The sequence below is a fragment of the Microtus oregoni genome, unplaced genomic scaffold (genome assembly GCF_018167655.1).
Source record: "Microtus oregoni isolate MIOR12 unplaced genomic scaffold, Mior012 000060F_ref0000265, whole genome shotgun sequence".
Taxonomy (NCBI): Eukaryota; Metazoa; Chordata; class Mammalia; order Rodentia; family Cricetidae; genus Microtus; species Microtus oregoni.
The window spans coordinates 11,306,127-11,317,824 of record NW_024543870.1 but is presented as its reverse complement, the minus strand read 5'-3'; positions in this window follow the sequence as shown (position 1 = coordinate 11,317,824).

The window sequence follows — 11,698 nt, the reverse complement described above, 5'->3', positions numbered from 1 at the left end:
CGCTGGCTCTACATGTACCAAACCGACCAGTTAGGCTCCATCCCTGCCATTGGTGATAACCTTGACACACCTGCTTCCATTTCTCTGTTTCCTGTCAGGGAGAAATAAAGTACGGTGATGTCAGCTTCAAGGGGTTAGGATGGATGATGAATTTGGCTCCCTGTCCCAGATAGATACAGTAAGCTCCCAGCGTCTTTGAGTACCAAGATGATAACAATGTCCACACTTCATGATGAAAAGTGTCTCCACGGATTCCACTGCATCCCAGGATGCTCTCAGCCCCGTTAGCCCACTTCAGTCAGGAGACCTTCCCAGCTCAGCTCACTCTCATCTCTCCATCACTTCCTGTTTTGCAAAACTCAAGAGACTTGACTCTAGAGTGGCTTGCAGGTGTCCAAGGAGATGTCCCCAGCTAGTACCTGGAACAACTGAGGAGAGGGAACCTGAAATGACCCTATCCTATAGCCATACTGATGAATATCTTGCATATTATCACAGAACCTTCATCTGGCGATGGATCGAGACAGAGACAGAGACCCAAATTGGAGCACCGCACTGAGCTCTTAAGATCCAAATGAGGAGCAGAAGAAGGGAGAACATGAGCAAGGAAGTCAGGACCATGAGGGGTACACCCACCCACTGTGACAGTGGAAGTGATCTATTAGGAGCTCACCAAGGCCAGCGGGACTGGGACTGAATAAGCATGGGACGAAACCAGACTTTCTGAACATGGCGGACAATGAAGGCTGATGAGAAGCCAAGGACAATGGCACTAGGTTTCGATCCTAATACATGAACTGGCTTTGTGGGAGCCTAGCCTGTTTGGATGCTCACCTTCCTGGTCCTGTATAAAAGTGGGAGGACCTTAGACTTCCCGCAGGGCAGGGAATCTGGACTGTTCTTCATTCTCAAGAGGAAGGGGGAATGGAGTAGGGGGAGGGGGAGAGGGCTAGAGGAGTGGGGGGAGGGGACGATGTGTGCGAGGAGGGGGAGGGAAATGGGAAACGGGGAGGAGGCGAAAATTTTTTTTTGCAACAACTAAAAAAGAATAAAATAAACAAACAAACAAACAAAAACTCTACACCTCCACTCCCTAGCTAGCTAGTGCTAAGTTGAGTTGCACGTCTAATAGTTCTGAGTTGTCATTAGTCTTGTCTTCTCACCTAAAACCACAAACTCCTAGCAAGGAAAACCAATAGTATTTCTCCTCCCAGCAATGCAGAACCCAGGGAAAGGAGCTTCTGGAAAAATTAGCAACTGAGCAAACAGTTGGACCAAGGTCATCTCAGAGCTTTCAACATCTACCTTCTCTTGCTCCTTTAATCCTTTGAGCCTTTGGCATTATAACCAGACCTAAATTCCTTCGATTGAGGGAGCTCAACATGTCTTTTTTGTGATCCAAAAGGGGAAATTAGTAAGGTACGTAAAATGTTGTTAGAAATTTGTAGAGGAAGGAAATGCTTTCTTCCATTCCCACATGAGGATATCAAGGCTCAGAGAGGTTAAGGGACTGACCCATGTTCACAGCAGAATAGAGAACAGCTAGGACTTTCTGTGGTGCTCTTGACACCTCCCTCTGTACCAGCTACTGCAAGGAGAAGCCATGTTAAATCTCTGTTCTCAGCCACTGTAAGCTCAGCAAGCCTTTCCCTTTACCCAAGCAGGAGAGAGAGAGATTTAAGGGCTAGAGCTCAGGAGGTGAGAGTACTTACTTCTCTTACAGAGGTTGGAAATTCTATCCCTCACACTCCAATCAGGTAACTCACAACCTCTTGTAACTCCCTCTCCAAAGGACCAATGCCCTCTTCTGGCTTCAGTGTGCATGTGCACTTGAATATCCTGTGTACAAGCCCCACAGAGACACACACAAATCCACAGACATAAAAATAATTTTAAAGTAAATAAACAAACATTTTAAACTTACAATCTGAAAAACAGGAGATAGAAACACTTCCCCTTATATGAGTGCTCTAAGAATTAAATAAAATAGTCCCTAGTCCCTGAATAACAATCACATGCTTGACATGAAAAGTGTTCAACAATGTTAGCTGAGCATTAGTGTCTGCTCCCCAAGGGAAATGTCACGAGAGGCTGTGCACACACAGGTGGGAAGGAGTGGGGCTGCACCATAGCTTATAAGGTTTGGTACAAAAATGGTCTTGGAAGCTAGCTTAGGTGTTCTTAAATATCCAATGGAGTTCCCATTAGAAAAACTTTCGGCTACAAATTTTGTCTTCTTGTGGCAAAATACCTGACAGAAGTCACTTAAAAGAGAAAGATCGTTTCAGTTCTTGGGTTTTGGAAGATACAGTCCATCATGGTAGAGCGGCATGGACCGTGATAATGGGAACTTGGGGTGCTGCTTCTCATCGCACCTTGGTGGATCAGGACTCAAAAATCAAGACCAGAACTGGTGCCAGGCTATACTTTCAAAGACCTGTCCCCAGTGCCCCACCTCTGCTAGCTACAGGCCCAACTCAGATCTTGTAGTTCCAATCCAGCAAGGCCTGGGTGAGAGCAATAACTGTGACAAAAGGAAGAACTTGGTGGCAGTGTCCTCGCGGAAGCAGTCAGGAATAAGTGGGCCAAGTCATCAGAGCTTTCTACACCCTATCCAAAAAGGGATAGCAGACCTTTCTCCACCTGAGCAGGTCAGAGACAACACAGGGCGTAGGTACTAGAGGTAGGAATGTCATTCTGGTTATCTAGGCATCTTAGACACTGACCAATCTAGACAGAGATGCACACAGCTCCCAGGTTAATCTTGGCTGTACTCCAGAATGTGAGATGGTTACATGTCTAGTGCCTAATAGGGGCTCAACAAGTAGATGAAGCTAAGCCACCCTTTTTGAACCCTCTGGGACTGATTTTGTGCATTACAGTGGCTATGCATGTATTGATTCCTTTCCATACCCATAGCGGTCTTGTATGGTCAGCTAAGGAATAGTCAGTCTCTTTCCTTCGGCCCCACCCTGTCTCCTCCAGAGCAAAGATGACTTCCTTCCACAGGACACAGACTGATAGTCTCTGTCATTTCTAATTCCTACTATCCAACTATGTATCTTATTGTTCATCTCTTCAATCCATTTCTTTCTTCTAGAAGCAAGAGAATATGTCTATTTTGTCCACCAATGGACAACAGTAGTATTACTACATACACTTTGGGGCACTAGATATACTGGGGATTTGCTAGGCTCTCCGTGAAGAGGAGGCACAGGCAGATCCAGCTGACCTGGTGTTCAAAATCTGGTGCTCAGAATTCGCCCATTACTTCAGTGAATATCTGAGACAGTTCTATGGTTGCTCTGTGCTAAACCAGGGAGAGAGGAAAATAGAAAACCACTATACCTGCCCACAGATTACTCATCGTCTAGAACAGATAAACAGGCATTCAGATGAAGAGTAGTGTTTTTCTTCTGCGGTAGTAAAATTAATTTCTCAGAGAAACACATACCAACCCTGTTGTGTGCCCCTGGGAACACTTAAGTCTCCAAGCTGCCTGGGATTTGCAAGATAATGAAAGTGACTCCAGGAAAGACTTGGCCAAAAGAATACATGGCAATGTAAGAATCTACCCTCCAGCTACTTCTCATTTCCCATCTAGCTAGCTACCACGGTGTGTATAAATGTCCCTTTCCTTGAGACAGGCAATCATGAAATGTATTGTGTATGACTTCAGAGCAGCCACATCCACCTTCCCTGTTGTGTACACGTCCATAGCTGGTACTGAGCACATATATGCACACTGATTTACAATTACGCATGCACATACACTGTACATATGTATTACACACATACACACATGAATACAGACCTACACTCAAGTGGTCAGAAATTGTATAGAATGCCGAATCTGATGTCAAAGAGATAATTTAGAAGATTGCCAAAACAGGAAGAGAAAGAAAAAGATCAAGAGCTGGACCTGGGAAGGCGGTTAGTGTTTCCCACAAACGTACAACCTCACTTCACATCTTCAACACACAGCAGTGCGAGCCCATAATCCCAGGGCTGGTGAGACAGAGACCAAAGGATCTATGGGGCTTGCCAGCCAGCCAATCTAGCCACGTTGCTGAATTTCAGGTTTAGTGAATGACTGTGTCTCCAAAAACAAGATGGGGAGTGTTAGAGTAAGGTACCTCTGCTTCCAAACATCTACGCGTGTGCGTGTATTCATACATATACCACACATGCACATACACACAACAACATTACCAGCTGGTAAACTAGAGAATGGATCCTGGAGCCAAAGAAAAGAAAGAAATTGGAAATTAGTCATAGACAAAGAAGAACAAAGGCCTCATTTGGGTTGTAGTGTCCTGCTCACCTCTACAATTTCCTCTCCAAATAATAGTAACAACGGTAGTAATAACAATTGCAAAAAGTCTGTTGAGAGCTGTCTATGTGACACACCATGATAAGGGCTTATGTCTAATTGATAACCTGAGTCAGGCATTAGTGTTATTCCAAAGTACTTACTCGTAAGGCGAAGCAAGAGGCTTCAGCAAACCAGCAACAAAAGCTCCGTTCAATTTCATAAAATGATACTCACAGTAACGGTGAGAGGGCTTTATTCATTCGGTGTTTCCGCTCCAGATTCTCCCAGCAAGCAAAAATGAAATAATACCAAGATTATCCTTATTTCATAAATGGAAAAAAAACAGAATAAGGACATGTCAGAATTTCAGAGCACAGAGCCAGTGAGTGTCGAAGTAAGTTGCTGATTATTGATTGGTGCTGTTCCATCAATGCAATTCTCCACACTTTAGCTCAGGATCGCTCACTAGATACAACTAATGTCCTACTGGCGTTTCTCTCAAGTAACCAAGGTGTTTGTTCGCAGAAGAGAGAGCAGGAGTAACTGAGGAGAGCAGGCTGAGGAGGAGTGCCCTGAAATTCTGCCATACAAACGGGACAAGGGCTTTGCAACCAAGTGCACGCAGCGACACTGGATACCTGCTCAGACTGATGCTCCACTTTCTAGCACAGACTGGGGAGATGCCACAAAGGCCACACCTCTTCCCAAAGAGCTAAGACTGTGATTGGTGGTCAAAGGAAATGTCATTGTCTCTAATGGTGTAGCCACAGGGAAACTAGCTGAGAAGGATGAGGGTGTGTGTGTGTGTGTGTGTGTGTGTGTGTGTGTAGGATGAAGATCAATGTTGGGTTGCTCTCCTTGATCTCTCTACACTCTGTTTTAGGTGATGGGGTCTCTCACTGACCCTGAAGCTCTCCAATTAGGCAGAACAAGCCGGTCATTGAGTTTAATAGATTGGCTGTCTCCACTTTCCCAGTACCTGACTTTTTACATGGGTAAAGGGAATCTGAGTTTCAATTCTCATGCTTGTGTGGCAAGTACTTTACAGACTAAGCCATTTCCCCAGTCTCTACCATTCCCCTCTGATTAGTATGAAGTCTACTAACTAGTAACTTAATCACAGGAAGGACACCCAACCCTATTCCCATATCCCACCCAGAAGGTGGGCATGTTGAAGACTATGTTAGTTTTCTATGGCTATTGTAACAAATTACCACAACATTTGTAGCTTTGAAAAGTAAATTTATTTTTTCACCGTTCTAGAAACTGGAGCCTGGCGGGTCACCAAGGCTATATTCCTTCTGGAATGCTTGAAGGGAGTCTATTTCATGGTTCTCTCCAGCCTCTAGAGACGACTTTTGACTTTGGGTTCATGGCCCCTTCAAATCAAGGAGTAGGATATTTCCAACCTCTACTTCCATCTTTGTCTTTCCTCCTTTGGCCCTTATGTCTCTTCCTTTTCTTTGTAAGGACCCTTGGGCTTACATCAGAACCATGTACATCACCCAGAACAACCTTCCCACCTCCATTTAAACACATCTACAAAGTCCCCTGTGCCCTAAAAGGTTACATATGCGCAGGTATTATCCTCTCTGCCATAAGGATAGAAAATAATACCACATGTGCTTTGTTCTGTCTTTGTATCAAAGCAAAGTGCCTATTGCATCCATTTATTAAAAAATACATTTGTGGCATTCCTCAATATATTTTGTATTATTCCAAATATTTGTACCTAAAATCTATTTTTAATTGAGTTTCTCTCCATTCTCTGTGGTTTTTTTTTATCTCTTTTTTTTTATTGAGAAAAGGAAAAAAAAAACAAGTTTCCGCCTCCTCCCAGCCTCCCATTTCCCTCCCCCTCCTCCCACCCTTTTCCCCCTCCCCCCACTCCTCTCCCCCTCCCTCTCCAGTCCAACGAGCAGTCCGGGTTCCCTGCCCTGTGGTAAGTCCAAGGTCCTCCCCCCTCCGTCCATATCTAGGAAGGTGAACATCCAAACTGGCTAGGCTCCCACAAAGCCAGCACATTACGTAGGATCAAAACCCCGTGCCATTGTCCTTGGCTTCTCATCATCCCTCATTGTTCGCCATGTTCAGAGAGTCTGGTTTTATACCATGCTTTTTCAGTCACAGTCCAGCTGGCCTTGGTGAGCTCCCAATAGATCAGCCCCACTGTCTCAGTGGGTGGGTGCACCCCTCGTGGTCCCGACTTCTTTGCTCATGTTCTCCCTCCTTCTGCTCCTCATTGGGACCTTGGGAGCTCAGTCCAGTGCTCCAGTGTGGATCTCTGTCTCTATCTCCATCCATCACCAGATGAAGGTTCTATGGTGATATGCAAGATATTCGTCAGTATTGCTCTAGGATAGGGTCATTTCAGGTTCCCTATCCTCAGCTGCCCAAGGTTCTCTGTGGTTTTTATTGCATTTCTTTCTATAAAGCCTTGTCTTTCAATGCTGTGTTTTTGACAAATGCAATCTTATTCCTAATGGCATTGTCTACTTCCTTACACAAGAAGATACCTCCTCTCACAGCAGAGATTAATGTGTTACTCTCCTCTCCTCCTGCCTTGTGGTTTTGTTTTTATATTTGCTGTGTAGGGGGAAAAAATGAAGCATGGACCTGGTATCTTAATAGCATTTCTTACTGTGAGATTGTGTACAACATTGTTGGCTTGTTTCCCATTTTTCATACTGTGTCTGCTGGTAGTGAGAACCCCTTGTTAACAGGGTGATCACCTGTGGTCATTTTTTTCAAAGCATTTCCATTGAATAACACCACGGAGTGTCTTCCAGTGTGAAGTCTGTACTTTAACCTTTCAGTTAAGCCAATCTCCTGTCGTTACTCTAAGTGTGGCCCAATATTATCATCGTCACCATTGTCTTAACAGCATCATCTGTGCGTTCTTGCCCGGGTTTTCCCCAGATGGCTTTCATTTCCAATTCCCCAGTTCCTGCTAAATGCTTCATTAAGTTATGGTAATCTAGCAAAAGCCATCTTTCCTATTTTTAAACTTTCCCAGCAATATGAGAAATCGGCTTCCCATTTTCTCCTTCCTCATTATTCTCTATCGTGTCATAATTTTCCCTGAACAAATTTGTACGTGGTATATTAAATTAACCCTCATCTGCTTAAAAGTTTTCTGTCCTTGTTACAACTAATTTGTCATGCATTCAAGAGATCATAATAATGAAAATGATTTTTCAACTCATTTCATTTTCTGTAGCTCCCTTACTGATTTCTATGTATCTTCACAATAGAATAAGTTTTGTTTTTCTTTCCCAGAAAAGGTCTAATATAGTATAGACTGGTCTCAAATTAACTGAGCACCACCTTTAAATTCTAATCCTCCTGCCTTCACCTCCTGGATGCTGAGATTACAGACATGTACCTCCATGCCCAGTTTACGGGAGTCTGGGAAACAAATCCAGGGCTTCATACGTGCTCACCAAACATTATATCAGCTGAGCTACAACCCATCAATAGAGTGATGGCAACCCAGAGTCTCTACAACTTGCAAGAAATTCTGAAAAGATAAGATATGCCATGACTCAATATTGCTAATTGAACCCCCACTGTCTGCTCTGCAAGAGACTGTCCTTTTGCAAGGAGCAGCACATAGCCACCCAGGACAGCACCTACACATGGATTTGTTATTTATACATGGAGGACTCTCATTTCAGTCCATACAGATGGGGAAAGGGCTCATGGTGTCCTTCAGCCATTAATAAGCACGTGGCGAGGGGGCCACTGAACTCAGCAGGCTCTGGCGAGTAGTTTCACACTCATGCTCATGAGAATAGCCCTAGTTAAACTCTGTGGGTCCCCACACAAAACAGTAAGACTTGTGTGTTGGAAGGGGACTTGTAGGAAAGAGAGAGGAATTGATGAGATGAGGGACAGATTAGAGAGGAGGGGATGAAAGTAACCAAAATGCTATATGCCCATATAAAGATAAATACATTTATATATGCAAAATAAGTAAATGGAATTGGTTTCCTATAACCATATAGGAAAAGAAATCATGGTAGATAGGACAATGTTAATGAATAAATAAATGTCATTAATATAAAATAATCAGATAAAATAATGAGGTTCATATAAGCCTTTATTAGGCCTAGATTGAAAACAAGAAAAAACTTTAATAAATTACAATTCAAAAGTTATAGTTCAGTATTCCTAAAGCTATTTTCCACTTAAAACTTTTTCCATGATTGGCAATACTGGAAGAAGAAAAAAGAAAGGAAAAGGGGAAGGAAGAAAGGAAGGAAGGAAAGAAGGAAAGAAGAAAAGGAAGGAAGGAAAGAAGGAAGAAGACAAGGAAGAAAGGGGATGAAAGAAGGAGAGAAAGAGCAGAAAGAGGAAGAAGGGAAGAAAAGAGATAGAGCAGGAAGGAAGGAGAAAAGAAGAAAGAAATCTCAAATAAGTACAGGAAATGGTAGGCATCACATTGCCATGAATCCTTCTCCCTGCTTCCCTGCAGACTGCTTTCATGTTCAGCTCCAGATATATCCTCCAATAAATAAATTTGCTTCATTTTGTTGAAGGCACTAAACTTACTTGTGAGCATTTTTTTCCACAGTACATTGTATGCCACAAAACACCAATTCAGGATTCACAAAATCCTTTAATGAGTCAAAAATGATTAAAAGTAAAAAGATACTTAAGATATTTCTACTTCACTGAACTCCACATTTACAGAAGATACATTGCAGGCTGCCATCGTTTCCTCTAAACTAGACTTCCTGTAAACCTTGAGGCTTACCTTGCATAAGGATACATTCAGATTGTCAGCAAACATGATAGTTTTCCTTTGTCTCCTATCTTCACACAAATTAATGTTTTCCTTTATGCATAGCTATTCAGCAGTGTCTCCCTGATCTTTTTACCTGCTCCCTTGACAAGCCTATGTGTGGTTCTGTGTGTTGGGTTGGTACTTTATTGAGACAGCACGCCTGCATGATTCCCGGAGCTCAGGGGTCGTTATCCTGCTCCACAAGTAGAAAAATGATGAGAAAGAAGCCTAGCCTAGGCCGTGTGTGTGTGTGTGTGTGTGTGTGTGTGTGTGCGCGCGCGCGCATGCGCGCGCTCCCTTGAGTGTGAATATGCTCCCCGTGTGTTTTCATGTGGAAGCCAAGCATCAAGCTCAAGGGTCCTCCTCTATCACTCTTCACATTAAATTTTTCTCTTTTTTAAATTAAGTTTCTTCATTTATTTTACAAACCAACCACAGTTTCTCCTCCTCCTCTCTTCCTGATCCCTTGCCCCACCTCTCGTCTAGCCCTCCCCCACCCCATCTGCTCCTCTGTTCAGAAAGAGGCTGGCCTCCCATGGGAGTCAACAAAGCATGGCACTTCAAGTCAAGGTAGGATCAAGCTCTGCCCCCTGAATTAAGGCTGGGCAAGGCATCCCAGCTTGGGGAATGGGTTCCAAAAAGCCAACTCAGGCACCAGGAACAGGTCCTGATCCCACTGTTTAAACCCCACAAACCCCACAAACAGAGAAATCTGCACAATTGTCACACATGCAGAGGGGTCTAGGTGGGTCCCACATAGGCTTCCTAGCCATCGGTCCAGAGTCAGTGAGATCCCTCTAGCTCAGGTCAGCTGTCTATGGGTTTTCCATCATGACCTTGAGCCCCCTGGCGTAAGTTGGTGTCTTAATATCAGAGCATAAACATGTGTAAATTGGTTGTCATACTGCTGTGCACTAGATGCTGTAAAAGGTTTAAAAAAGGTGAGCTTGAATCCTGATAGACAGGATGTAGTCAGGTGACCTAGAGAACTTCTTAAATGCCCAGAACCTATATAAATCCACACTTCTCTAGAATGTCATTTTGTTTCCACCCTAAGGCATGATATCATTTAGATGCAGGAAGCTCCAGGTGAGCATACTGAATGCATAGAGTCATTGAATGTCTATATCCATCTGCGTGTGTGTGTGTGTGTGTCTGTGTCTGTTTGTGTCTCTCTGTGTGTGTAGAGGCCAGAGGTCAACCTTGGATGTCATTCATTACTTAGGAGTTTTTTGAGACAGCACTGGGATTCCAAGCTTTTCACTTGGACGCTAAGGATAGAACTCAGGCCCCAAGCTCTCATGGAAAGCATGTCACCGACCGAGCCATCTCCCCAGTCCTACCTCTATCTCCTAAGGTAGAAACTACCATCTTGTCGATTATTTAGCACCCAGTAAATATTCAAGCTATTTTTTTAAGGAAAAGAATTCAAATGTGGTGATTGTTAGCCAACAGCATTTGGGAGGCAGGAAGATTGAGAATTCAAGGCCAATCTGGACCACATAGCAAGACCCTCCTGATGCCAGGGTGGGGGGGCAGAGAAGAGAAGAGGAGAGGAAGAAGGGAAAGGGAAGAGGGAAGGGAGAGGGAGGGGGAAAGCCAGCTAGTTATTTAAACCAACTAGTCAAGCCAATTTGTAAACGCTGAACAAGACACTTGCTCAAGGAAAGAGGTATTGAGATATTTCACCTTCATCTGAACTCCAAGTAGAAGGTGGGAGGATGATCTCAAAGGGAACAAACAACAAAAGGGATTCCTGGGGATCTCAGAAAGAAGAAAGAAGTATAATATTCTTTCCTCATGTGCAATATATGCAGTAAACATACATGTGTGTGTTCATGTTCATCTGTGTAGGGGCACATGTATGAGCGTGTGCATGTGGAGGCCAGTGGTGTTAACTTGTACATTGAGGCAAGGTCTCTTGTTTGAACCAGAGTTCCCAGTTTATCTAGTCTCTCTAGCTAATTTGCCATGGGGATCCCAACTCCACCTTCCATGTACTGGGATGAAAGGGAGACAGCCACAAATGCCGGGCATCTACACAGGTACTGAGAGTGGAAACCCCAGTCTTTGTGTTTGTACTACAAGGTTTTTACCTCCTGAGCCACTGCCCTCACCCAGGATGGTAATACTCTCCTGGCTATTTCTATTCCTAATGATGTGTCCAAGCTTCTGTGAGGCCCAGCTACCCTCACCTGAGATAGTCAGCTGTTGCTTTGCTTCCCAAGTGCTCTCAGATCAGCTGGCACTCCAGCCAAAGCTCCTGGACCCAGAGAGTTCATGGAGCGAGGACTTAGATAGAAGGAGCGCAGAAAGAATTTACCCATAATCTTCCCAATAAGTTTGCATCTAGTCACATGGTGCTGGGAACCAGATGACACTCAGACCTGGAAATAAGGCAGAAATAATACAGCTAACAGAAAGTGTTTGCCCATCAGGTGAGCAAACACTGAGAATCAACTGGGTTCCTTTCTTCTTTTCATCCTTATTCTTGGCTTCATTGTTCTCATCCATTTTGCTTTTTTCCATCCCATTAAATCCCTTTCTCTTTAAATTTAAATTATGCTCTTCTAACTCTTTGGGGTCTGATGCAC